At 42.8% G+C, this 27,733-nt stretch overlaps 1 long non-coding RNA gene across 1 annotated transcript in view; it reads right to left on the reverse strand.

Annotated features, from left to right (window-relative positions):
* The window catches only part of LOC142723593 (uncharacterized), a 47,710-nt gene extending 42,148 nt beyond the window's left edge, over positions 1–5,562 (reverse strand). The window contains exon 1 of the long non-coding RNA XR_012875688.1: positions 5,452–5,562. This is a non-coding gene — a long non-coding RNA (uncharacterized LOC142723593). The remainder of the gene's footprint in view (positions 1–5,451) is intronic.
* Between the last annotated feature and the right edge of the window lie 22,171 nt (positions 5,563–27,733).

The following is a 27,733-nucleotide window of genomic DNA, read 5'->3' on the forward strand; positions in this document are numbered from 1 at the left end:
GAAGAATTGTCAAAAAACCCTGTGGCCGGGTGCACCATTAGCGCAGATAAGAATTGAATATAATTTAACGTGAAAGTAAAGTTTCACATTTTGGCACTATAACAACTGCTTCATTTCATTTTCTCCGTGGCATCCTTGGTGGGTATCCACCATCTTCTTACCTTCTTCCCGCACCTTACAACTACATAGAGGACATATCATCAATAAGGTCTAATATGTTATTTGTGAATCAAAGAATAATGGCAAGTAATTGGTTCTAAAGTCATCTTCTAATGGGATTGTCTTCTGAAGGACCTTTGGTACCCAATATTGTGCCACAGGCCCATTAGACGGTCCTCTGGCACTCTGCTGGGCCAGTCCAACCCTTGTGGCAAATTTGTTTCCATCATCTCATTCTAGGTGTAAATGAGTGAGGGGTCCAGGTATTTTGGCATCCATAGACCAGGCTACTACAGTGTCAGGTCTAGCAACACTAGATCTGTTTACATGTCAGCAAATCAGAGCTCTTATATTACTCTTGAGCAATAGTGTACATTCCGTAGAGGCACACCTGCTTCCCGATATAGCATTTTCCTGCAGAATTTTACTAGTGGTGGCGCAGACAGCCAAAGTTTTACTCTTTAACTCTATGGGGGCAATTTATTAAGAATGGAGTTTCAGACGCCCAGTGGCGGATTAAGTAGACCATAGGCCCTGGGCTGTTACCCAAACTTGGACCCCCCTCCTCCACCGCTGCCCTGCCACACCGTATGATTCCCCATGTCAAAGGGCTGTGTCCCTACATACTGACAGTCTCCAACCATCACTGACAGTATCACACTGTGCAGGGACACATTCTCCTGACAAGGGGAATGGTAACGCCCATTTGTCTATCAGTCCTGGACTACACAAAGACATTATATGTGGAATACAAGGATTTCCTGTAATAAAATGTCAGGAGAAGTGACAAATTCTCTATAAATCCAGTTACTCACAGGTGACGTCTTCTCAGATTCTAGTAGTTTTATTTCCTTTTTTCTTCTCCATCCGATCCAGAGTTCATGACGACTTCACCCGGCCATTTCTGCAGAATTTGCCACTCAGATGTCTTCGGCTCCTCACTTTTTCAACATTTTCCCACCTATAAACGAAGATAAAATTCTAATAATGCCACTCACTGTGCTTCTAAATATAATAATAACCATACAATGCACCCCTAAATAAAATAGTACCAAACACTGTGCCCCTGAATATAATTGTGCCAAACACTGTAAAGCAAAGCACCACATACACAGTGACCTTGCCGTTAGTTACCTCACACAGCCCCTGTAGATAGCAACACCACCGCTGTAGATAGCATCACAAACACAACCCCTGTAAATAGTGCCCCATACACACAGCCCCCCTGTAGATAGCACCACACACACACCCTCTGTAGATAGCATCACACACAGCCCCGTCTATATAGCGCCACACAGCCCCCCTGTAGACAGTGTCACACCTCCCATAGATAGTGCCACACCTGCCATAGATAGTGCCACACACTCCCTGTAGATAGCATCACACACAATGTAAATAGTGTAAATAGTGCCACACACAACCCTGTAGATAGTGCCACCCCCCTGTAGATAGCGCCAGCTATGTCAATTGCCAGCAATGTCAATTGTATTCGGGTCCAATGGACGCGAATACAATTGGGTCCAGGGGCCTTCCGTTTTGTTGTGGTTTTTGCCGCGATTATCAGCAAAAACGTGACAAAACTGGGATGTGGGCTTTGGGCGGCCATGGGTCCCCTGGGAGCCTCGGGCGGCCGCCCATAACAGGCCTATGGGGATCCGCCACTGCATACGCCAGTCTTAATAGTCAGAAAGTTTGGAGTAAACTGCAACAGATTTGTTAAGAGGCTAAAACGCCTCCTAGTAAATGTGTCAGAACTTTAGGCTGGGCCGGGCGCCACAATCGTGGAGCAACGACCGCGGCCATGTGCGATCCACTCCCCCTATATTGGCAATAAAATAAAAAAATCATACTCACCTTTCCTTCCGTGTCCCTTCATCCCTCCAGCGCAGCTCATGTAAGGTCCTGACGCCGAACAGCATCAGGGCCTTATATGCGATGCACTACTTCAACGTCATCAGTGCTGCATTGTCAGTATGCTGTATGAGCTGCACTGGAGTGATAAGAGGACCCGTATGGGAGAAGAAGAGTGTAATTATTATTCTTTTTTTTCAATTACATTTTTTTTATTTAACCCCTTAATGACCGGCGTATAGTGTTTAGACGTCGGCCGTTCAGTGTAGTTCTTCTGAAGCGACGCGTTTCCACGTCGGCACTTCAGAAGAACTTTCCCCGCATCGTGCGGGGTGCTGCTGAAGCCCGGGCTGTTAGTAACGATCGAAGACCACTAGCCGTGGTCTCCGATCATATTTAACCCCTCAGATGCGGTGCTGAATAGCGAGCGCCGCATCTGAGTGATTTTAGAGGGAGGGGGCTCCCCCTCTCATCCCACTGGCATCCCCGCGTGCATCGCGGGATGCTGATCGTTCTATGGCAGCCTGGGGGCCTAACAAAGGCCCCCAGGTCTGCCTTTAGTGATTGCCTGTTCGGCTATGCCTGAGGCATGACCTAACAGGTGCCTGTCAGTTTTACACTGACCGGCAATAATACACTGCAATACAGAAGTATTGCAGTGTATTATAATAGCGATCAGAAGTCTGCACAGTAAAGTCCCCCAGTGGGACTAAAAATAAAGTAAAAAAAGTTACATAAAGTTTAAAATAAATAAATGTCCCAAGTAAAAAAAAACAAAAAAAACAACACTGTTTTTCCCTTACAAAATACTTTATGAAAAAAAGTAAACAGTTACTCATATTTGGTATCGCCACGTCCGTAACGAACCCAACTATAAAGCTATTACATTATTTAACCCGCACGGTAAACAGCGTAAATAATATAATAAAAAACAACGCCATAATTGCTGTTTTCTGTTCATCCTGCCTTCAAAAGAATTTGATAAAAAGTTATCAAACCTTTGCATCTACTCCAAAATGGTACCAATACAAACTACAAGTCGTCCCGCAAAAAAAAGCCCTCATACAGCTGCATCGGTCAAAAAATAAAAAAAATATGGCGACACAAAAGCAAATAATTTTGGAAAAAATGTGTTTTTACTATGTAAAAATAGTAAAACATAAAAAAATCCATATAAATTTGGTATCGTAACGACCCGATGAATAAAGTTATTATGTTATTTATACCACACGGTAAACGGCGTAAAATTAAGACGCAAAACAAATGGCAACATTTCTGGGCTTTTTCCAGTACCCCACTAAAAAAAATTATTAAAAAGTAAATTAATAAATTATATGTACCCCAAAATGGTTCTGTTATAAAAATACAACTTGTCCCGCAAAAAAAAAGTCCTTATGCAGCTATGTCGACGCAAAAACAAATAAGTTATAGATCTTTGAATGCGACGATGGAAAAACGTACAAAATTGCTCGGTCATTAAGGTTTAAAATACCTTCGGTATTAAGGGGTTAAAGAGGCCCTGTCACCAGTTTAGAACTGTCCTATCTCCTACCTAATCTAATAGGCGCTTTAATGTAGATAACTACTGTATTTTTTTTATTTATTTAAAAACGTTTATTTTTAGATACGAACATTTTAAGATTTATGCAAATTTGTTCTTAATGCCCAACTGGGTGTTTTTTTACTTTTCACCAAGTGGGCGTTGTAAAGAAAACTTTATGCCGCTCGCCAATCAGCGTCATACACTTCTCTTCATTCCAGCCCAGCTTCGTCCACAGCACAGCGTGATCTCGCGAGATCACGCTGTGACATCACTTCCTCCTGCAGGTTCTTCTCCGGAGCGACGGAACAGTGAACAGACATCGCCTCCAGCAGTGCCAGGACGATTATCTGAATCCGAATTCCATATGTCCTAATAAAGTATATGGAAAGAGTTTACAAGATGAGATGGACCCTTTCAGTAATTTACTTGTCAGCTTTTGATAAATGCTTTCATACTAGTTTTCTGTTAGTGCCTGAAGCACAGATACCAATTATTTGAAAAAATTGAAATATTTTTGTGACACTGGTTACCCACAGCCATTCCATAGACTTGCACACATCTCCCATTACTGCTTAGGATAGAAGTAAATCACCCGAGCCCTGTGGAAAGCAGCCCTTGGGTGGGGGTTCACATACTTTGGCCTGTAGTGTATGACGGATGGGTCACAGAATGTAATTCTGGTACTGGAAATTGAATTTCCATTGTTGACCTTAAATAGGATATTCCAATGATTGTATATGAAAATTACTAACATCTACTAACCTACCTAAACCTGATGTCTCCATCTCTGTATGTGGCACTACCATAACTCCTGGGCAGCACGCCCGCTGTCTCAGGGTTATTTTTGACTCAGATCTTTCCTTTACTCCTCACATTCAATCACTTTCACGCTCCTGTCACTTTCACCTCAAAAACATCTCCAGAATCCGCCATTTTCTTACTGAGGAAACCGCCAAAACTCTCATTGTTGCTCTGATTCACTCTCGTCTTGATTACTGCAACTCATTACTAGTCGGTCTTCCCCTCACTAAACTCTCCCCTCTCCAATCTATCCTTAATTCAGCAGCCAGGCTCATCTATCTGACCAACCGCTACACCAACGCCTCTACCCTGTGCCAGTCACTGCACTGGTTGCCCATCCCCTTCAGAATAAAATTCAAACTTATTATTCTCACCCGCAAAGCTCTCCCCAGTGCTGCACCTCCTTACATCTCCTCCCTCATCTCGGTCTATCACCCTACTCGCGCTCTACCAACAACCTCAGATTAAAATCCTCCATAATCCGAACCTCCCACTCCCGTCTCCAGGATTTCTCTCGTGCTGCACCTGTCCTCTGGAATGCGCTACCCCAGACAATCAGATTAATTCCCAACAGCCACAGTTTTAAACGTGCCCTGAAAACACATCTTTTTAGACAGGCCTATAACATCCCCTAATGTGACTCCTTTCCCAGAGGCGTAGCTAGGTTCTCCAGCACCCGGGGCAAAGATTCAGTTTGGCGCCCCCCCCCCCCCCCCCAACCTCTTTCCCGACATCTCCTTCCCCCCGCTGTGTTTGTTTTCTCTACCAATCGACGTGTCATTTCTTTTTATGTAACACGAGCATAAAAATATTTGTACATTTCACAAGCAATATAGTTCTATACACAACACCAGAACCAAGCTCACTACATATATACAACACCAGCACAAATACAGCTCAATTTAGTGCAACCCCTGTTGTATAGGTATGTACGGCGTAAAACTACAGCTCCCAGCATGGCCTGAACAATGGTGAGGATATGCTGGGAGATGCCGTTTCACAAAAAATAAATCATATCATAATCATCTCGCTGCAGATCATACAGTGACTACAGTGCTGATTAGAGGCAGAATAAACATTTACATTAAGTGACTCACCAGTGACGTCTCAGATTCTAGTTCAGATTCTAGTTCTTTTTCTCCATCCGGTCCAGACCTCTATGATGACTTCTCCCAGTCACAGCCCATTTCTGCAGTTTGCCGCTCAGATGTCTTCAGCTTCTCACTTTACCAACATTTCTACACCTATAAATAAAGATAAAGTTATCATTATACCACACACTACGCCCCTAAATATAATAGCGCCATACACTGCACCTCTAATTATAATAGCACCATACACCATGTCCCACACACACACACACTGTGCCCCCTCTAGATAGTGCCTGCCATAGAGCCCCCTGTAGATAGTGCCCCCATATAGACCACCCCTGTATATAGTGTCCCACAAATAACTCCCCCTATAGTGCTCTACAGATAGCCCACCCCTGTATATAGCCCCCTGTAGATATAGCCCACCCCTGTATATAGAGCTCTACAGATAGCCCAACCATGTATATAGCCCCCCTGTAGATATAGCCCACCCCTGTATATAGTGCTCCACATATAGTCCACCCCTGTATATAGTGTTTCACAGATAGCCAACCCCTGTATATAGCCCCCCCTTGTACATATAGTCCACCCCTGTATGTAGTGCTCCACTAGATAGTCCACCACTGTATATAGTGCTCCACTAGATAGTCCACCCCTGTATATAGTGCTCCACAGATAGCCCACCCCTGTATATACTATATACAGGGGTGGACTATATGTACAAGGGGGCTATATACAGGGGTGGGCTTTCTGTGGAGCACTATAGGGGGAGTTAATTGTGGGATACTATATACATGGGTGGGCTATATCTACAGGGGGACTATATCTACAGGGGTGGACTATATACAGGGGTGGGCTATCTACAGGGGGACCATATCTACAAGGGGACCATATCTACAGGGCTGGGATATACACAGGGGGGCTAAATCTACAGGGGTGGGCTATACACAGGGGGGTTATATCTACAGGGGCCCCGCCTGCCCCCCCCCTAGCTACGCCCCTGCCTTTCCCTGCCCCCCCCCCCCCCTTTTACATTAGTCATGAGGCCCCCTTATTCAGCAGTATCCCCCGCACTCCCTGCACCTTAAGACACTTGTCCGTCATACACGGACACTGGCTGGTGACCGGCTCATGCAGCTTTATGTTACTGCCCCATGTGTATAAAAGATGGCTGGACCATTGTACTTAAGCATTTTTCACATTTTATGTCTCCCTTATTTCCTCATAGATTGTAAGCTCTTGCGAGCAGGGTCCTCACTCCTCTGGTTTGAATTGTAAATTAGTTTTGTCACTATGTAATGTCTGATATTGTCTGTACAATGTACCCCCTGAACTGTAAAGTGCTGCGGAATATGTTGGCGCTATATAAATAAAGATTATTATTATTATTATTATTAATAATAGAATTTTATACCTTAGGGTACATGCAAATTCCCTTGTGCATGGACCCTTTATGGCGGCACATGGAGTCCCTACGGATCCCTATTGTATTGCCTATACTCCTCTGGAAGCTATGCTTTTTAGCTCTGCTCCATTAAGACGCAACTATGATCAATTACTATAGCTTGGGTGCATTGTCTAAAGGATGACTGTCAACCATACTTTACACTGCAGTTCTGCTTGTTCGGATGGGCTGCTGTGTTTAGGTACAACAGTATAAATATAAAATATTAAATATGATGCATCTCCATCTAACATTGCATTTTTTGTTGTTCTGCTCCTATGACGTAGCAGAACAACGGAAAACCCTGATGCAGATGTGAACGAAGCCTTAGATGGTCAGGTAATTGACATGTTTACAGTAGATAAAGGCTTTGATGTTCTGCATGTCACACGGCACAGACATTTCCGTTTGCTACAACTTAGCAGGTGAATAGACATAGTTTTGTGACACATAAGGTCATATTTGTTTTCACCCACACACGATCTGTAGGTATGCACACACCTTTCTCCGGCATCAACCAGCTCCTCTGTGTACTGCCAACCACAAGTGTTACATTACCCTAATAAACCACATTCCATAGTACGAGGTTTTCCAAAGACGTGTGTAGAATAGACAAAAACTGATACAGTAAAGATCGAGGGTATGTACGCATATCTAAAAATTGACAATAGACAATGACTATCACAAATAAACAGTCTATTTTAGCGTAACTCTATAGTATTATCTGAAAAAATAAGCTAGAATGTAAAAAAAGCATTGTTTTAAAAAAATAGAACAAACTAAGCCTAAAAAAAAAGCTAAAATTATGTGCATAAAAATGAAATATGAAAATGAAAAAAATAAAAATAATCCTGCCTTGCTCACAAAAAAAAAACCCCACAAAAATCCAGTCACTAGCCCGACAAATGAAAAAGTTATAGCCATTTAACTAACAGGTGCTAAATATGGCTAAACTGTGTCTAGTCCCGAAGGCTCAGAATATGCCGATCCTGAACAGGTTACATGGGTTCTCCACTTTGGATAATCCCTACTTGTTAACAGGGTCCCTTGAGAGTAAGCTGATCACAAAGTATCCCCTCCCCACTGATCAGCTGTAATCTGTGGGAAAACCTGGCAGTAAGTGTTCAACTTCCCTGCAGCGCCACCACAGGTAAAATGAAGCATTACACAGAGTTCATTCAAATCAATGTGTTGTCTGTGTAATACAGGACAGGTCCTCCAGAGCAAGAAATACTTTTTGTAACCGCTTTCTACTCTGGTCAATAGATGAGGATCCTGAACAAAGGACCCCCCTCTAATAACTCAAGATTCACTAATAGGATATATGCCAATGGTTTTCTAAACTGGACAACCCCTTTGAAGAAAGAGCGGGTAGAATTGCACATCACATGGAGACATCCAATGGTGTAGCTACACATGTATTACACTCCCCTCATGGCATAGTTTACCCCCCCCCCTCTCCCACTCATGGCTGTACATTTCCCCACCCATATAGACAATAAATGTCAGCCAGCATTTCAATAGGTATCAGTAGGCATCTTACAAGCTTGTAGACCATTGAACTGTAAGAACATTGTGTGATGTAATGAGTCTGTCTTGTAAAGTTCACTGTAAAACTGCCTTATATATTTATCATTAGCATAAGAGACACACAGAAGTGGATTTTATGGCATAGATGAACATAACAAACTGTAAACAATAACGGTTTTATAGTTATATTCGGAATTGCTTAGAAAAGATCTACAAAAGCAGCAAATACAATACAAAAGTAAAATATAAAGTTTGAGGAAGTGTCATCGAGGATCTGGAAGAGTTAAGTTCCTCTTACATGGCCCGTCCTGGGCTGTGTAAACGAGCGCCGATCAACGAGACAGCTCGTCGATCGGCGCTCTTTTGCTCCTTTCACAAGGAGCTAGTATTGGGACGAGCGGTCGTTACTCCGATCGCTCGTCCCCATACATTATCATGTCGGCACCACGTCTCCGTTTACACAGGGCGATGTGCTGCCGACATCGATAATATTTTTCATTTTTAAAACGATACGATCAGCAGATGATGTAGCGTTTGCTCGTTCATCTGCTGATCACTGCCCTGTTTACACAGGACAATTATCGGGAACGAGCATTCTGTGAACGCTCGTTTGCCCAATAATTGGCCAGTGTAAAAGGGCCTTAAGTCTACACAAACGTGGACTGTTCTAATTTCTTACAGGGCTGAAAAGGAGTATGATTAGCATTAGACAGATACTTGTGATGTCCGGCATAGGACTTCAGTCAGGTCACAATATGAAATTCGAGCAAAAGGATTTCCTTTTCCTCCACTTTCCCTCATAATACAGCAAAAATTACTTCCCATGCTGGATTTACATCACAAAAAGCCTAGAGGGCGGTCCCTTCTATGAACATGGCCTAGGGTTGCCACCTTTACCACCAGAAAATACCAGTTGTATAAGAAGGGGGGATGGTCTCACACATAAACTTTTTATTATCTAACATCCCTGTGATCTAGTGTACTGAAAAGGATAATACCAACATCCCTGGTGGTCTAGGGTAGAAAAGAGGTCAATGTAAACAAATTTATGATTTTTTTTTTAGAAAATTGTTTAAAAGGGTTATCCCGAGTATCCTGAATGAATGGAGCGGCTGTCATGCATGCACACTGCAGCTCCATTTATTCTCTATGGGACTAACTGAGATAGCCGAATACAGCGGATGAGTGATAAGTTGTTTTGGTGGGATAACCCCTTTAAATTTGTATCTAGGAAGCAAATAACCCAAAAAAATAATCAGTGCTAAAGGCGTCTAGACTTTTAAGGGGTTGTACCAGGAAAGGTGATAATTGTCTTATCACTGGGCGCCTCACTGCTAAGACCCCTTCAGACTCCTGTTCCTCATCACTGCTTGACTTCAGTGAGGAGGACTTTAAATGGAGTGGCGGTCGAGCATGTACGCTGATGCTTTATTTAAAGTCTATGGAACTGACGAAAACAGCCGAGTACAGTGCTCGGCTGTTTCCGTCAGACCCAGATATTGAGCAGAGACAACCCCGTCATAATAATTAAAGCAGTTGTCTCATCACAGACAACCCCTTTAATATGAGGTCTGGCTCCCAAACAGCTGATCTTGCCAGGAAAAGTTGCCATCGACGGCTCATTTTCTCTGCAGTGGGCACTACAGGGGAAATGTATTATTACATGTGACCACGAAGATGAATATCATACATGGACGCATCAGGTCCACAATAGACGCAGTAGTCTGTTCTGGTTTATAGAAGGGTTGTCCCGAGCGGTTATTAAAATATATTCCATCTATCTACCACATGGACAATTCTTCTTTGAACATTACCACAGCCATTATTTTCCATTATGTTGTTTTTTTTTGGTTTGCCCAAATATGATGTAATGTAATAATATATCTTCTTTTATCTGGTCAGCCATATTTATGGAAAAAAACTAGATCATTAACCAAGTACCCTGCATTTTGTCAAGCAGCAATAATGAAAAATAATCAGAATATTTGTCTTAGAATAGGATACATCTTACTGACACCTGTACTGAAGCACTGTGCTCCCACCTGATGTAATAACAGCTGATTGACAGGGTTTAGAAAAGTCGGATCGGCAGCTATCAGCTGATTGCCAGTGGGTCCTCGTTTGGAAAAGGGGTTGTCCACGTGGGACTCCCTCTTTTCTAAATATGGAGGGCCTGTCACATTATGGTGTCAGTGCCTGGGCCATCCAGAGGACCCTCTGGCTCTGCTGTCCAGTCAATCTGACGATGGCTCCAGATTTTTTTCAAGTACGGTCTTCAAGAGGGTGACTATTTATGCCTATATGCACAAAGCATAACAATAGCACCTATGTCTACGCCGCTATGGTTTACAATAAGTAAGCTAGAAGACATCTGGTGCTGAAGGCTCTTCTAGATGTGGCACTGGGCTTTAGTCTATACTAGGTGATCTGTCACATAAACATGCCCTAAAAGCATGCCTAAAGCAGATACTCTATCCCACTAAGATAAACTAAATATACCAAAATACAGTTTGGTCAACTTCCTTTACTTCATCTGCCCCAAGATGTACTATAAAAACTAGAATACCCACATTTATCTGCTTCAGAAAGCCTTAACCCAATGGCGCTCCCACACAAGGCCCTAAAAAACACAATGGACCTCAAGAACTCTACGGATCCCGTTATTCTCTACAGCCACTAAGAGTTCTAGTCCTGAGGAAACCTTCTGAACAGGGGTGTTGTATAGAGCAAAAACCAAAATGTGGCCCCTATAGAGAGGGGTTAGAGAGGGGTTAGAGAGGGGTCAGACTATATTGGTGGGGGGAGAAACAGAATGTGGGGAGAGGACTAGACAACAAGATAAGGAGATCCTTTCGTTACAAAACATCAGTGTAAATAAAAAGGCCCGATTAATGTCAAATCACATTTCTGATAATAAAAGTGAAAAACTGACAGGCAAGTTAAAGTGTATGTTCACAAATGCCAGAAGTCTAGCAAGCAAAATGGGGGAGCTGGAGGCCTTGATACTGGAAGAAAATATAGATATAGTTGGTGTTGCTGAAACATGGCTGGACTCTTCACATGACTGGGCTGTAAATCTACAGGGTTTTACACTGTTTAGGAAAGACAGGACAAATAGGAAAGGTGGTGGTGTATGTCTGTATGTGAGAAGTGATATGAAGGCGAGTGTGAAAGAGACAATAGTGGGTGAAGATTGTGAGGAGGTTGAAACCTTGTGGGTGGAACTAGAAAGAGAGGTAAACACTGAAAAAATTACTTTTGGTGTAATCTATAGACCCCCCAATATAACTGAGGAGATGGAAGTTCAGCTATATAAAGAGATGGAGCGGGCTGCACAGGCGGGTACTGTAGTGATAATGGGAGATTTTAATTTCCGGGATATTAATTGGTGTCATGGTTCGGCTTCAACTGCAAAGGGGAGACATTTCCTCAACCTGTTGCAGGAAAATTTTATGGGCCAGTTTGTGGAAGACCCGACTAGAGGTGAAGCTCTGTTGGATCTGGTCATTTCTAATAATGCAGATCTTGTTGGGAATGTCAATGTTCGTGAAAACCTCGGTAACAGTGATCACAATATAGTTACATTTTACCTATACTGTAAAAAACAAACGCAGGCTTGGAGGGCAAAAACATTTAATTTTAAGAAAGCCAATTTCCCCAGGATGAGGGCTGCAATTCAGGATATAGACTGGGAAGAACTAATGTCAAATAATGGAACAAATGATAAATGGGAGATTTTCAAATCTACTTTGAGTTATTATAGTGCAAAATGTATTCCTATAGGTAACAAGTATAAACGACTCAAATTAAACCCCACATGGCTTACACCTTCTGTGAAAGGGGCAATACATGACAAAAAAAGGGCATTTAAAAAATACAAATCTGAGGGTACATCTGTAGCCTTTGTAAAATATAAAGAGCTTAATAAAATCTGTAAAAATATAATAAAATTAGCAAAAATACAAAATGAAAGGCAGGTGGCCAAGGATAGTAAAACAAATACCCAAAAATTCTTCAAGCATATAAATGCAAAAAGCCAAGGTCTGAACATGTAGGACCCCTAGATAATGGTACTGGGGAGTTGATCACAGGGGATCAAGAGAAGGCAGAGTTACTAAATGGGTTCTTTAGCTCTGTATATACAACTGAAGAAGGAGCAGCTGATGTAGCCGGTGCCGGTGCTGTTAATATATCAGTTGATATACTGAATTGGATGAAGGTAGAGATGGTCCAAGCTATATTAAATAAAATAAATGTGCACAAGGCCCCGGGACCAGATGGGTTACACCATAGAATTCTTAAAGAGCTTAGTTCAGTTATTTCTGTCCCTTTTCATAATATTCAGAGAATCTCTAGTGACTGGTATAGTGCCAAGGGACTGGCGCAGCGCAAATGTGGTGCCTATTTTCAAAAAGGGCTCTAGGTCTTGCCCGGGTAATTATAGACCAGTAAGCTTAACATCCATCGTGGGGAAAATGTTTGAGGGGCTATTGAGGGATTATATACAGGATTATGTGACAAAAAATAGTATTATAAGTGACAGCCATCACGGTTTTACTAAGGACAGAAGTTGTCAAACCAACCTGATCTGTTTTTATGAAGAGGTGAGCAGAAGTCTAGACAGAGGGGCCGCTGTGGATTTAGTGTTTTTGGACTTTGCAAAGGCATTTGACACTGTCCCTCATAGACGCCTAATGGGTAAATTAAGGACTATAGGTTTAGAAAATATAGTTTGTAATTGGATTGAGAATTGGCTCAAGGACCGTATCCAGAGAGTTGTGGTCAATGATTCCTTCTCTGAATGGTCCCCGTTAATAAGTGGTATACCCCAGGGTTCAGTGCTGGGACCACTATTATTCAACTTATTTATTAATGATATAGAGGATGGGATTAATAGCACTATTTCTATTTTTGCAGATGACACCAAGCTATGTAATAATGTTCAGACTATGGAAGATGTTCATGAATTACAGGCAGTGTTTGGGCGTCCACTTGGCAGATGAAGTTTAATGTTTAAATGTAAAGTTATGCATCTGGGTACCAACAACCTGCATGCATCATATGTCCTAGGGGGAGCTACACTGGCGGATTCACTTGTTGAGAAGGATCTGGGTGTACTTGTAAATCATAAACTCAATAACAGCATGCAGTGTCAATCAGCTGCTTCAAAGGCCAGCAGGATATTGTCGTGTATTAAAAGAGGCATGGACTCGCGGGACAGGGATGTAATATTACCACTTTACAAAGCATTAGTGAGGCCTCATCTAGAATATGCAGTTCAGTTCTGGGCTCCAGTTCATAGAAAGGATGCCCTGGAGTTGGAAAAAATACAAAGAAGAGCAACGAAGCTAATTAGGGGCATGGAGAATTTAAGTTATGAGGAAAGATTGAAAGAATTAAACCTATTTAGCCTTGAAAAAAGACGACTAAGGGGGGACATGATTAACTTATATAAATATATTAATGGCACATACAAAAAATATGGTGAAATCCTGTTCCTTGTAAAACCCCCTCAAAAAACAAGGGGGCACTCCCTCCGTCTGGAGAAAAAAAGGTTCAAGCTGCAGAGGCGACAAGGCTTCTTTACTGTGAGAACTGTGAATCTATGGAATAGTCACCGCAGGAGCCGTCACAGCAGGGACAGTAGATGGCTTTAAAAAAGGGTTAGATAATTTCCTAGAACAAAAAAATATTAGCTCCTATGTGTAGAAATTTTTCCTTCCCTTTTCCCTTCCCTTGGTTGAACTTGATAGACATGTGTCTTTTTTCAGCCGTACTATGTAACTATGTAACTATAACACACCTTCGTACTGGCATAGCTCAAGAACTTGTTGCCCCACCACCACCACCAATTCTCAACCCCGTGATTGTGGAGAGGAGAGTCCTATGCGGGTTCACAAAGCCCATAGTAAAGAGGACTAAGAAGGGGCCCTCATCTCATGGGCCCCAGAGCAGTTGCATTAACTGTCTCTATGGTAGGTGCATCTTAGACCCCTGATGGTGGCATCTGGTGGAGTTCTAGAATCCCGGGATTTGCCGGCTTCACTAAATCATGCCTTGAAGGTGAATCATTTTAGTACTTCAGATCTTATAATGTAATAAATCATTTTATATCTATGGTATTTTGCTTGACCTTTGAAAAGCTTATACCCTCATCGGACGGAATAAGAGCTGCACACTCCTTAGATCGAATTGCTTGGGAACCCCCTGGAACAATTCTGAGAAGCTGTTAGTAAAAAGTTTTACGGGTAAGTTTACAGCATGGCACGGAGAACTATACAAGGCAGCACTCTCCTGTCATTGTCTGCCCATAATACCTGCGTGTCTGTTGGGACATGCTATACTCATCTGAGTCTATCCTCAGTATCCCATGTAGTCTAACTATGCCTTTAATCATACGGAGGCTTGTTACAATGTAATCCTTTAATTCACTGCTTCTCAATTCTTCCCCTTGGCATTGATGTACGGAGCTTTTTATGAGATTGTTTGAGAGAGTTGAGGTAACACCTTTACTCAGTTACCAGAGGGGCCCACATATGGTATCACGTTGTTATACTCCAACTATTGCTGGATATAATTCCACTTAAAGGGATACTTTAGGATTTCATAGATATCACTACAATAACAGAGTAACTAGATGTCCTTCAACTCCCTAATACACAAATGAATGGACACTTGCAGGGGTGGACTGACCATTGGGGGAGTGCCCATGGGCCGATAGCCCCTTAGTCAGATGATACATGGTTCAAGTGTCCGCAAGAATAGACAAAATCAAGACATATATGAGATAAATTCTGCTCAAAGGCATTGTGCCAACCCAGCTCAACTATGGAGGATGGTAAGGGGCCAATGACCATTATTGCTTGAGGCCCAAACCCCTCTCATGCTGCTCTTTTATACTTGTATATTGCAAATAATATTACAAAAAAATATAAGCAATATAAAGCAATTTTCTAATATACTTGTGTACCTTCAAAAAAAAAAAAAAAAGTAGGGGCCCCCATACAATATTTTGGAGTCTCCAGACTTTAATCCGGACCCGGAATACAGTATTGATCCGCAGGGCAGTTGTGGGCAAACCAAATAGAGCACATGGAGGTCCATATTCTTCTCACCGACTCATAAGGTAATGGTGGGGTAATCCCCCTCCCCCAATTCTTCTTCCAGTACCCAAGATCATTGCTCAAGTGTATTACAATGGAGGATGGTAAGGGGCCCATGACCATTATTGCATAGGGCCCATACCACTCTCATTCTGCTCTTTTACATTTGTATATTACAAAAATAATCCGAGAGATATAAATCACTTTTCTAATATACTTGTGTAACTTCCGTTCCTTCGGGAAAAAAAAAAAAATAGGGACCCCTACTTTTTTTTTTTTTAGGAGCCTCCGGATCCGGAATAGAATTGATCCACAGGGCAGTTGTGGTCAAATCAAATAGAGCACATGGAGGTCCATATTCTACTCACCGACTCATAGGGCAATGGTGGGATAATCCCCCTCCCACAATTCTTCTTGCATAGTCCCCAAGATCCTTGCTCAGGGACTGCCTTTTATTAGAGGGCATCAATTGCTCAGTTATATTAGTGTTATTTACAGACCTTCTGCCAACTCCTTAAACTCATCATTTCCCAGATGAGTTCTTGAGCTAAACTTCCACCACCCTGAGCCTGGGCATGATGAAACATAATATAATGGAGAAGTGCATCTGTATTTTGCAGGTTCTGTGCTTTTTGTGTCACTGAGTCTACAGACGATAAGGACATCTGCTCTGGTGAAAGGTGATAAGAGCTGACAATCTATCTGAACGCTGCAGATTTGTTTTGCACATTGGGCAGGCGTCGTTTTGCATCATGAAATGACTGTCTCAAAGCAACTTACAGAAATAAACTAACATGAAAAGTTAAAGGGGTTGTAGGAGATTAGAAAAACATGGCTGCTTTATTCCAGTAACAGCGCCGCCCTTATCCATAGGCTCTGTCTGGTATTGCAGCTTTCATATGAATATAGCTCAGCTGCCATACTGGACAACAATATCGCTATTTATGTAATGATGTCACAGTCGATAGTTCTGTACAGAGTACATATTTATCTACATCCGGCGGCGTAGCTGGAGGGAACGGAGGCGCTGGCAGATGAAGCCTCGTTACAACTCATCAGCCCTAGCCCCTAGTAGGGCACACAATGTCTCCCTATCTCTGGCGTACAATCGAAACCATACATTAGTGGGGTCAATATCAAGTTCCTAAACCTATCAATATTTTGCCCCGGGTTAGATATAAACTCAATACTAGGTGATAGGTTCTAGATACCGATCCCCTCATATATAGTGCACGTCTTCTAAATATACAAGGTCCCGTCTGCCATCTTCCTGCTGCTGATAGTGTATAAATACACAATACCCGCATTTCAATACAGAGGGAGTAATAATACAAGAGATCCTGTTTCTGGAAGAAGAAGCAACTTTGGCACTGGCCTGTGGTAGTGAAGAGGTTAAATATTAAATGTCCAGTAACCGCCCTACCCTGTCCTCCCTTCTCACATTCCTGATAACCACAACACAAACTTCAGTCCAGTCATACGAACCAACTGAAGTTTTTCCGGTCCACCCTCTAACGTGACATCGACGTTCTGTGCAGGGTCACGAATCAGTCAGCTGCAAAACTTACACAGTATGACTGTGGTCTGCAACATACAGCTGTAGTAATACTACAACTCCCAGCATGCACTGGCAGATATACATTCTCTTAGGGAATGCTGGGAATTATAGTATTACAAAAGCTGAAGAACCAAAATCACAGATGGCATAAATAATCTCTGAAATAATCATCGGTCAGATTTCTTGGACCGCTGGGTGGCAACCAAGGGTTACCCTCTCCTTCCTCTTTCTACTGCCAACTACAATTTTACTTGGCACATAGAAAATCATTCTCCTCCCCTATCAGAATACCCCTAAAAGCCATTGTTGTCTAACTTTATCTTTAGTGAATTTTCATAGGTTAAAAATTCTGCACTAATGAATTTCCTAATGCGTCTTTTGTATAATTGTTCTGATACAGAGCTCCAAATCCCCTGCATAGACATAGAACTAAAAGAGTGTTCTGGCTTCCTCCAGCCACCACTAGGGGGAGTTTAGGAGATTACTGCATACTGTTATACATTGGGCTAAAAAATAAGACAGTATGCAGTAAGCTCCCTCTAGTGGCAGCTGCAGGCAGCCAGAATTTTATATTTTATTTCTATGTCTATACAGGGGATTTGGAGCTTTGTATCTGAGAAATGGAGCTCCAACCACACTATCAAGATGTGTTAAGAAATTATTCAGAACAGAATTTGGGACTTCAAAATGATATGATGATAAAAGGTGCACATTCACTTTAAATTTAGGGTTGATGTCTTGTTGGAAAGTAAATCTCCCAAGTTATATAGTTCTCCTGTAGACTGCAGCAGGTTTTCTTACAACATATCTTAAACCCTCCCGGAACTGCTGAACTGCTGCAGGGATGGATCCTCAAAATACGCTGCTGCCATCACCATGGTTTATGGGGATGTTGTATTTTTGTGGCCATAATCAGACCATAGACCCCTTTCCTATGGTTTGAGGTTTCTTTTGGAAGTGCAGTGTCGTCTCTTTTGTGACTGCCAACCAGGCAACACTTGTAACCCTTTCATAGTTATCATAGATCTCTTGGTGACCTCTGTCACTAGTGTCCTCCTCCTTGCATGGTCACTCAGTTTCGAGGACAGCCTGCTCTGCTATATTTTTTTCATTTTCTAAAGGATCAGATTTCAAGGTGAGAAAATTATATTTGTGCTTTGCAAACAAACCAATGAATAAGTCAGTTCTGAGTGACCTTTCTCATATTCAGAGTGAGCCTGTCCTCACACATCAGCAGACTTTTATAGTGAACTGAGAGACTGAGATTGTCAGCGACAGACACAGGATTTGATATGGTTATGAACTGGACTGGTAAAACATACGCATTCACAATCAGTGCCCTCATCATAAGAACTCATGCACACGGCCATATCATGGTTTTGTAAACCTAAGGGTATGCGCACACACACTAATTACGTCCGTAATTGACGGACGTATTTCGGCCGCAAATCCCGGACCGAACACACTGCAGGGAGCCGGGCTCCTAGCATCATAGTTATGTACGACGCTAGGAGTCCCTGCCTCGCTGCAGGACAACTGTCCTGTAGTATAATCATGTTTTCAGTACGAGACAGTTGTCTTGCAGCGAGGCAGGGACTCCTAGCATCGTACATAACTATGATGCTAGGAGCCCGGCTCCCTGCACTGTGTTCGGTCCGGGACTTGCGGCCGAAATATGTCCGTCAATTACGGACGTAATTAGTGTGTGTGCGCATACCCTAAGAGTTGTATGGAGCTGTAATATTGTGCATCAGGCCTTACTGTACCGCCGCATGCCTCGGAGTTCACACAAAATCTTCCATAGGATGTCGTATTCCAGTGTTGTCTAGAAAGGGGAGAACATCTTTGTAATACAGTGTTGTGCAGAGGCCCTATACAAGGGCACATGGAGAGCCTATGACTCTGTAGAACAAAGCTGACGGGATTTTGTGCACCTCCATACAGGCTCTGCCATGTGCATGACACCGAATGTGAATTAATAATGTCATTATATAGTGTGCATAACGAATGCCACAGTACACACACACACACACACATATATATATATATATATATATATATATATATATATATATACATATATATACACATACATACACATACACCACACAGTACACATATACATACATACATACACAGTACACACATACATATACATACACCACACAGTAAACACATACATACATACATACATACATACATAAACACATACATACATAAACACATACATACATACATACATACATAAACAAACACATACATACATACATACATAAACACATACATACATAAACACATACATACATACATACATACATACATAAACACATACATACATACATAAATAAACACATACATACATACGCCATACAGTACACATACATAATGCTACAATACAGTACACAATTAAAATACGGAGCTGTTTTCAGACGGTTTTTTTAGCAACTCGCGTTTTTTACAGCCGTTTTTGGAGCTGTTTTTCTAGAGTCAATGGAAAACGGCTCCAAAAACGCACTTCTTTTTCGTGGGCGTTTTGCCCGTCACAACAGAACAACTGTTTTCCCATTGAAATCAATGGGCAGATGTTTGGAGGCGTTCTGCTTCCGATTTTTCGGGCGTTTACGGCCGAAAATAAGCCGTGTGAACATACCCTTAAATGACACTGAAAGAGATTGTCTCATGACCACAACTGTCCATATGAATGTCAGAGCAGTTTACTGGGTCTTGCGGCGATAATGTGGGCAAATTATGGGTGCCTGAATGTGGCCATACTTTGTGATTTAATTCCTCACTATTTACATGATCTCTGCTTTGCGGTCAGTGAATGGGAACCCTTTAGTTCAGAGACTCAAACAGGTGCTCGACTTACAGGAGAGCTCTATAATACACTGTAACAAACCCTATACAAGTGCAATCAGCAACTCATAGGTAGAAGGATTTCATTCACATGGTGAGAAATTGGGAAAAATGGCCCACATTTGCTGCAGGACAAGAATCAACCGGGTCACTGTAAGGAATAGAGCTGTGATACATGGCAGGTCACACCATGGAGAGTAACATGACATTTAAACACATCCTGGACACGCCAAAATATATTGTAAAATTGACTGCTCAAACTGTCAGCTGTCGGCTCAGTTCAAAATATTTGCAGATTCTGGTCAATAAAGAAGTCAAAACTTTTCTGTTCATATAAAGGTTGTTATGAAGGTCATAAAGCCTGGAATGTTCTGCTCAAAGAACGAGCAGGAAGACTCCAGAGCACTTCTCCTGGAAAGAGCTTTTACTGCCTCCAACAGGTCATCAGTGGAATCACTACAGACAGTCCATAAGGCCTCACGCACGTGACCGTTGCTATTGAATGGGCCGCAAACTACAGATCCTGGTGTCCGTATTTGGGTCACCACGTTTCCTCAACCGTTCCATATGTCTGTATATTACGGCCGTGTTGCTTCCGTGTGTCATCTGTATTTTGAGTGCCACACCAATAGGAAGGTCATTTGATCGTACTTCCCAGGCATTTACTGTCAACGGATCTGCAAAAAGCGGACAGCACGCGGATGGCTTTTGTGCGCTACCCGTTATTTTAGATAATGGCTTAAATAGAAGTTACCAATGTCTCTGAGCTCCTCCCCTGGGGTGTCTATATTATTTACTTACATTTCAATGAAAAGTAAGAATATACTGTATGCTAGGATATATTCCGGTAGTGCTACACTTCTGTATTGTGAACCCACAAACTCCATTCTGCCAGACATTTAGTAACTATTCTGTGGATAGGTGATCAATGATATTTATGGGTAAACCCCTTTAAGGTCATTTTCTCAGCACAGGCCCCAGGCTGACAACGAATACTTGCAAATGAAGTTATTCCCATTATTTGGGACTAGATGTTCTTTGTGGGATATTTTTGTGAAGCGCGAGCATAGCCTTGCTTGCTGCCCTATGGGGTGGGTAGTAGGGACGGGAGATATTTGTATACAAGTTTGTATCGCGTTTCTTGTTCCCCTGTACCTTATGTGGAGCTAACATCATCTGCGATGTTTTAAGACGATGTCCCTGTTTTTCCGTGACCCCAGGCTGACTGAGTGACGAGACGTAGGGACACTACATATGTTATGGCCGGGAGGTAGTCTCTGACTGAGACGGCTCTCGTGGCGATGTATCTCTCCTTCTGCATCCACACGGCCTTGTTCCTCTACAGTGCCGTGTGTGATTCTATCATTACCCATATCGCTAATTGATGTCGATTGATAGTACAGGAGCCGCGTTTAGCGTCCTCTAGTTACTATGGACGCGTTGGTCGTCCAGGAACCCTCACTGGTTGCTAGGTCCGCGGGGCGCCGCCTCCGGCACGTCACAGGTTGTCGTGTGCAATGCGGATTGGTGGTTCGTCCCGGGGACGACCTTTGGAGTGCGGGCTCTTAACCTTATAAGCCTGTAGTTTCTCCGGCCAGTGTATCAGAGCCGTGCATGCGTCTGGAGGCTATAATCAGCACGTGAACAGTGCTATCCAGTGTTCAAACATTGCAACTATTTAACAATTTAAGAATCTAACAATTAAAGAATCTATATCTATGAATCCCTGAGGAAGCATCACGTACACTGATGATGAAACGCGTAGGATCTGGATAGATTGTAATCAATGGCAAGGATAAAGCGAAATGTATATTATAAGCAGGGAAAGGTGGCCTTTGGGTGTGAGAGAGACATCATTCACTCTGGACGCTTTTCTTGTCGCAAATCACTTGCTTATGCCTGGTCTGGAATCAGTGGCTGGTTGAGCCACAATTTTTACTAATTTAATAATAAACAATTTCTTAATCGTTCTTTCAGGCGGTGAATCATATCTAATATATTGGAACGACATTCATTATCAATTGACAGTGAATTACTTATTCCCATTATTACCAGCAGAGGTCAGCAGTACACTGCAATTTGTATACAATTCTGATATAATCAGGGCTATATACTCTTTGTCTTAGGCTTCGTTCACATCAGCGTTCGGTTTCCGTCAGACCTTTCCATCAGGGGAACCCATTAACGGAAACCGAACAGAAGCTATGGTTTCCATTTGCCTTTCCGTTCATGAGTTCCACTGATGGAAAGGTCTGACAGAAACCCATGACCAGAAGCCCAACACAGATGTGAACTCAGCATTCAGTCTTTTTTTCAATATCACCCCATTTTATTTAGTTAGTTTCTCAGCCCATTATGCAGTATATTAAATGGTGCCATTAAAAAGGTATTCCCAGCTTAGACATTTATGGCATATCCATAGGAGCTCTGGGACCCGCACCTATATCGAGAACTCGGGTCACCCAACCAGTTTTGCGTGGTGCAGCGGCCCCTGCCATAGAATCCAGGCGGGGACTAGGAGACCGGGCGCGGCTCTCAATTCTGTTCAATGGGAGTTACACAAATAACCAAGCAAGCACTGCTCGGCCCTCGCTCTACCAGACCATTGTTAAATCCCGCAGCCAGCGGCCACCACTCCTGGCGAAACAGCAGGGTCGAGTGACCCGCGTTTTCTATATAGGTGCGGGTCACATTAGACATTTATGGCCTATCCTGTGGATAGGCTATAAATGTCTTAGATGGGAATTCTCCCTTAAAAAGAATTAACTCTGCTCACAAAAAACAATCCCTCATACGGTTATGTTGATGGAAAAATTATTCCCCACCTTCTAGAAGATATGGCTTTTGGAAGGTGGGGAGGAAAAAACGAAAATGAACAAAAAACAGCTGCAGTGGGAAGGGGTTATAAAAAAAAAAAAAATATTAACACTACGTGTGCACTGACATTAAGGGCGGGTTCACACATAGCGGAATTTCACTTAAATTCCGCTGCGGACACTCCGCAGCGTTAATCCGCAGCGGAGCCGTTTCTCCATTGACTTTCACTTTAATTTAGCAGTGTTCGTTTACACGATGCGTACAATTCCGCTGCGGAGCATAGGCTGCGGAGCGGAATTTGGTGTCCGCAGCATGCTCTGTCTGTTGCGGAGCAGTGGCGGACTGGTTGCGGACTCATGGCGGAATTTCTCCATTGACTTCAATGGAGAGTCAAAATTCCGCAATGAAGTCCGCAGATCTTATGTGTGCTGCGGAGCGTATTGTTTTTACTACCATGACATTTCTTCATTCTGGCTGGACCTATGTATTTCTAGGTCTACAGCCAGACTGAGGAAGTCAATGGGGCTCCCGTAATGACGGGAGCGTTGCTAGGAGACGTCTGTAAATAGTCACTGTCCAGGGTGCTGAAAGAGTTACGCGATCGGCAGTAACTGTTTCTGCACCCGGGACAGTGACTACCGATCTCAATATACATGTATCTGTAAAAAAAAATATAAGTTCATACTTACCGAGAACTCCCTGCGTCTGTCTCCAGTCCGGCCTCCCAGGATGACGTTTCAGTGTAAGTGACGGCTGCAGCCAATCACAGGCCAAGCACAGGCTGCAGCGGTCACATGGACTGGAGCGTCATCCAGGGAGGTCGGGCCGGATGCCGAAAGAGGGACGCGTCACCAAGACAACGGGCGGTAAGTATGAATTTCTTTGACTTTCACTAGGGAAAGTGCTGTCCCTTCTCTCTATCCTGCACTGAATAGGGAGAAGAGAAGCACTTTTCCTGCAGTCCGCAGCGGCCAGTCCGCATCAATTTTCTGCACATTTTGTGCAGATCCGCTGCAGAATCTGCAACGCAGATTCTGTGCGGCATTGATGCGGACAGTTGCGGAGGAATTCCGCCATGTGTGGTCATGCCCTAATACATCTTCTGTCTACTCCTTGGTTGGACTTAAGAATGGATGTTCGGCTTCGTTCACATCTGCATCAGGGCTCTGTTCTGGCATTCCGTCGCAGCTTCCCGTCAGATCGGAACCCTGACTAACAGAAACCAGAGGCTTTCGTTTGCATCACCATTGATTTCAATGGTGACTAATCCGACGCAAATGGTTTCCGTTTGTCTGAGTTGTGCAAGGATTCCATTGTTTTAACGGAATTAATACCGTAGACTACGGAACCCTATCGCAGATGTGAACGAAGCCTAAAACACGGAGCAAATCTGCAAGTGTGAATGAGACCGAACTCACATAATGACCGTCACTAATGCCTAATTCACACGAGCGTGTTCGGTCCGTGATATATGGAGCGCATGTCGGGCCCATTTCCTGGCCGGACACACTGCAGGGAGCCGGGCTCCTAGCATCATAGTTATCTACGACACTAGGTGTCACCGGCTCCCCACAGAACTGCTGTCCCGGGCTGGAAACATTATTACCGTACTGGAGCGTTCTCCCGCAGCGAGGCAGGGACTCCTGGCATCGGACATAATTATCATTCTCGTTCCTCCATGCCCTGTGTTCGGTCCGGGAAATACTGCCGACACATGGCCCATATATCACGGACCGAACGCTCATGTGTGGGAGGCCTAAGATTAGAGCAGCTTCTTCCTGACATTTCTCTAGTGTGACTTGGGCAAGGCCAGGACTGCACCTACACCTTTTTGTAGTACTGTATAATTGATTTTTTAACTCTTGAGTGACGGCTGCAGTACAAGATTGCATGCAACTCAATGGACTCATTTGGACTTCAGCTGTAGCTCAACTAATTCCGAAGAAATGCAAAAAGTGTAGCCCTGGCCTGAGGCTTTCTTCCCACATAAAACATCCGATGCTTTAGCTGGGGGATCACTATTTTTGCCTTGCACTGGGCTGAAGGAGTCCTGCAATAAAACATGATCAGCCAGTGCATCAAAATGCCTTAAAGGGATCCTGTCATCAGCATCTTACCTGTTAAACTCGCCTGACCCCTCAATAGATACGTGAGGAGATCAGAGAAAGCGGTGTAAAAAAAAAAAAACACTTTATTAACCCCTTCCCGAAAATGGGCGTATAGTAATGCCGAGGATGAAGCGGGCACAGGAGCTGTGCTCGCTCCATCTTCATCGGATGTCGGCTGTAATATACAGCCGACATCCCACTGCAACTACAGCGATCACTGTCCTCTCCGATCGCTGTAGTTTAACCCCTTAAATGCCGCTGTCAATAGCGACAGCGGCATTTAAGTGATTGATACAGAGGGAGGGGGCTCCCTCTGCACCCCATTGCCCCCCCCCCCCCCCGCGAAAAATCGCGGGGTTCTGATGGTTGCAATGGCAACCAGGAAGCCTAGCAACGGCTTCCTGGTTGCCAGGTACGGGAGCCTATTAGGTCCTGCCCAAGGCAGGACTTAATAGGCTCAACTGTCAGTTGTAAAGTGACAGTTACAATACACTGCACTACATCAGTACATACAGAAGTAGTGCAGTGTATTGTACAGGGGATCAGAAGATCAGATCTTCCAGTCCCCTAGTATGTGTAAAATAAAAAGTGAAAAAAAAGTTAAAAAAAAAGTTTTAGATAAATAAATAAATACAAGTTTTACGTAATAAAAACAATAATCGCCTTGTTTCCCTGATCAAGCCCTTTATAATTAGAAAAAAAATGAAAAAAAAGACAAAAACTAGACATAATAGGTATCGCCGCGTTCGTATCGGCCTGACCTAAAAAAATATCATATTATTTATCCCGCACGGTGAACACCGTAAAAAAAATACCATAAAAAACAATGGCAGAATTTCCTTTTTTGGTCACGTTGTTTCCAAAAAAATGGAATAAAAAGTGATCAAAAAGTCGCGCGTAGCCAAACATGGTACCAATAAAAACGACAGTGTGTCACGCAAAAAATGTATGTATTCCGCACAGATTACATATGCCCCCACATTATAAACTGAAACACCAGTAAAACACTAAACAAAACTACTACCAAGCAAAATCTGCGCTCCAAAAGCCAAATGGTGCTCCTTCTGGGCCTGGCAGTGTGCCCAAACAGCGGTTTATGACCACATATGGGGTATTACCGTACTCTGGAGAACCGCTTAACAATTTATGGGGCGTATGTCTCCAGTGGTACAAGCTGGGCCCAACGCATTGGGCACTGAAATAGCATATATGTGGAAAATGTCAATTTTCAATCTGCAACATCCACTGTGCACTAATTTCTGCAAAACCTTTGGGGGTCAAAATGCTCACTACACTTCTAGATGAATTCCTTGAGGGGTGTAGTTTCCTAAATGGGGTCACTTCTCGGGAGTTTTCACTGTACTCGTACCTCAGCGCAATGCAACATGGCGTCAAAAACAAATTTTGTAAAGTCTCCACTCCAAAAACGAAATTGCACTTTTTCCGTTTAGACCCTTGCCGTATGTCCAAATAGCAGTTTACAACCACATATGGGGTATTTCCGTAATCAGGAGAAATTGTGTAACACATTTTGGGGTGTCTTTTCTCCTGTATTCCTTGTGGAAATGAAAAATTCTGAGCTGAAGCTACAGGTTATTGGAAAAAAAAAATGTTTTCATTTTCACGGACCAATTCTAATAAAATCTATAAAACACCTGAGGGATCAAAATGCTCACTACACCTCTAATTTAATTCTTTCAGGGGTATAGTCTCCAAATTGGAATCACACCTGGGGAATTTCTACTGTACTGGTACTTCAGGACTCTGCAAATGTGACATGGCCCCCAGAAACCAATTCAGCAAAATCTGATCTGCAAAATCCAAATGGTGCTCCGTCCCTTCAAACAGCAGTTTATTACCACATAATGGGGTATTTCCGTAATCCGGAGACATTGCTTTACAAATGTTGATTTGCTTTTTCTCCTTTATAACTTATAAAAATTAGAAAATTCTGCGTTTTTTCCAAAAAAAAGTCTCTTTTCATCTTCACAGACTAATTCCAATAAATTCAGCAAAAAACCTGTGGGGTCAAAATGATAACTATACCACTAGAAAAATTCCTTGAGGGGTATAGTTTCCAAAATGGGGTCACTTTTGGGGGGATTCCACTGTTTAGGTCCCTCCAGGGCGTTGCAAACGTGACACGGCACTGAAAACCATTCCAGTAAAATCAGAGCTCCAAAATCCAAATGGCGCTCCTTCCCTTCTGAGCCCTGCCATGGGTCCAAACAGCAGTTTATTACCACATATGGGGTATTTCCGTAATCGCGAGAAATTGCTTTACAAATGTTGGGGTGCTTTCTCTCCTTTATTTCTTGCAAAAATTAGAAATTTTTACGTTTTTCCAGAAAAAAAGTAGATTTTCATTTTCACAGACTAACTCCAGAAAATATAGCAAAATACCTGTGGGGTCAAAATGCTAACTATACCCCTAGATAAATTCCCTGAGGGGTGTAGTTTAAAAAATGGGTCACTTTTGGGGGTTTCCACTGTTTTGGCACCACAAGACCTCTTCAAACCTGACATGGTGCCTAAAATATATTCTGAAAAAAGGAGGCCCCAAAATCCAAGAGGTGCTCCTTTGCTTCGGAGGCCGGTGTTTCAGTCCATTATCACACTAGGGCCACATGTGGGATATTTCTAAAAACTGCAGAATCTGGGCAATAAATATTGAGTTGCATTTCTCAGGTAAAACCTTCTGTGGTACAGAAGAAAATGTATTACATATGAATTTTGTAAAAAAAAATGAAATTTGAAAATTTCAGCTCTACTTTCCTTCAATTCCTGTAAAACGCCTAAAGAGTTGAAACACTTTCTGAATGCTGTTTTGGATACTTTGAGGGGTGCAGTTTTCAAAATGGGGTGTTTTATG

Source organism: Rhinoderma darwinii, chromosome 1 (assembly GCF_050947455.1).
Source record: "Rhinoderma darwinii isolate aRhiDar2 chromosome 1, aRhiDar2.hap1, whole genome shotgun sequence".
Taxonomy (NCBI): Eukaryota; Metazoa; Chordata; class Amphibia; order Anura; family Rhinodermatidae; genus Rhinoderma; species Rhinoderma darwinii.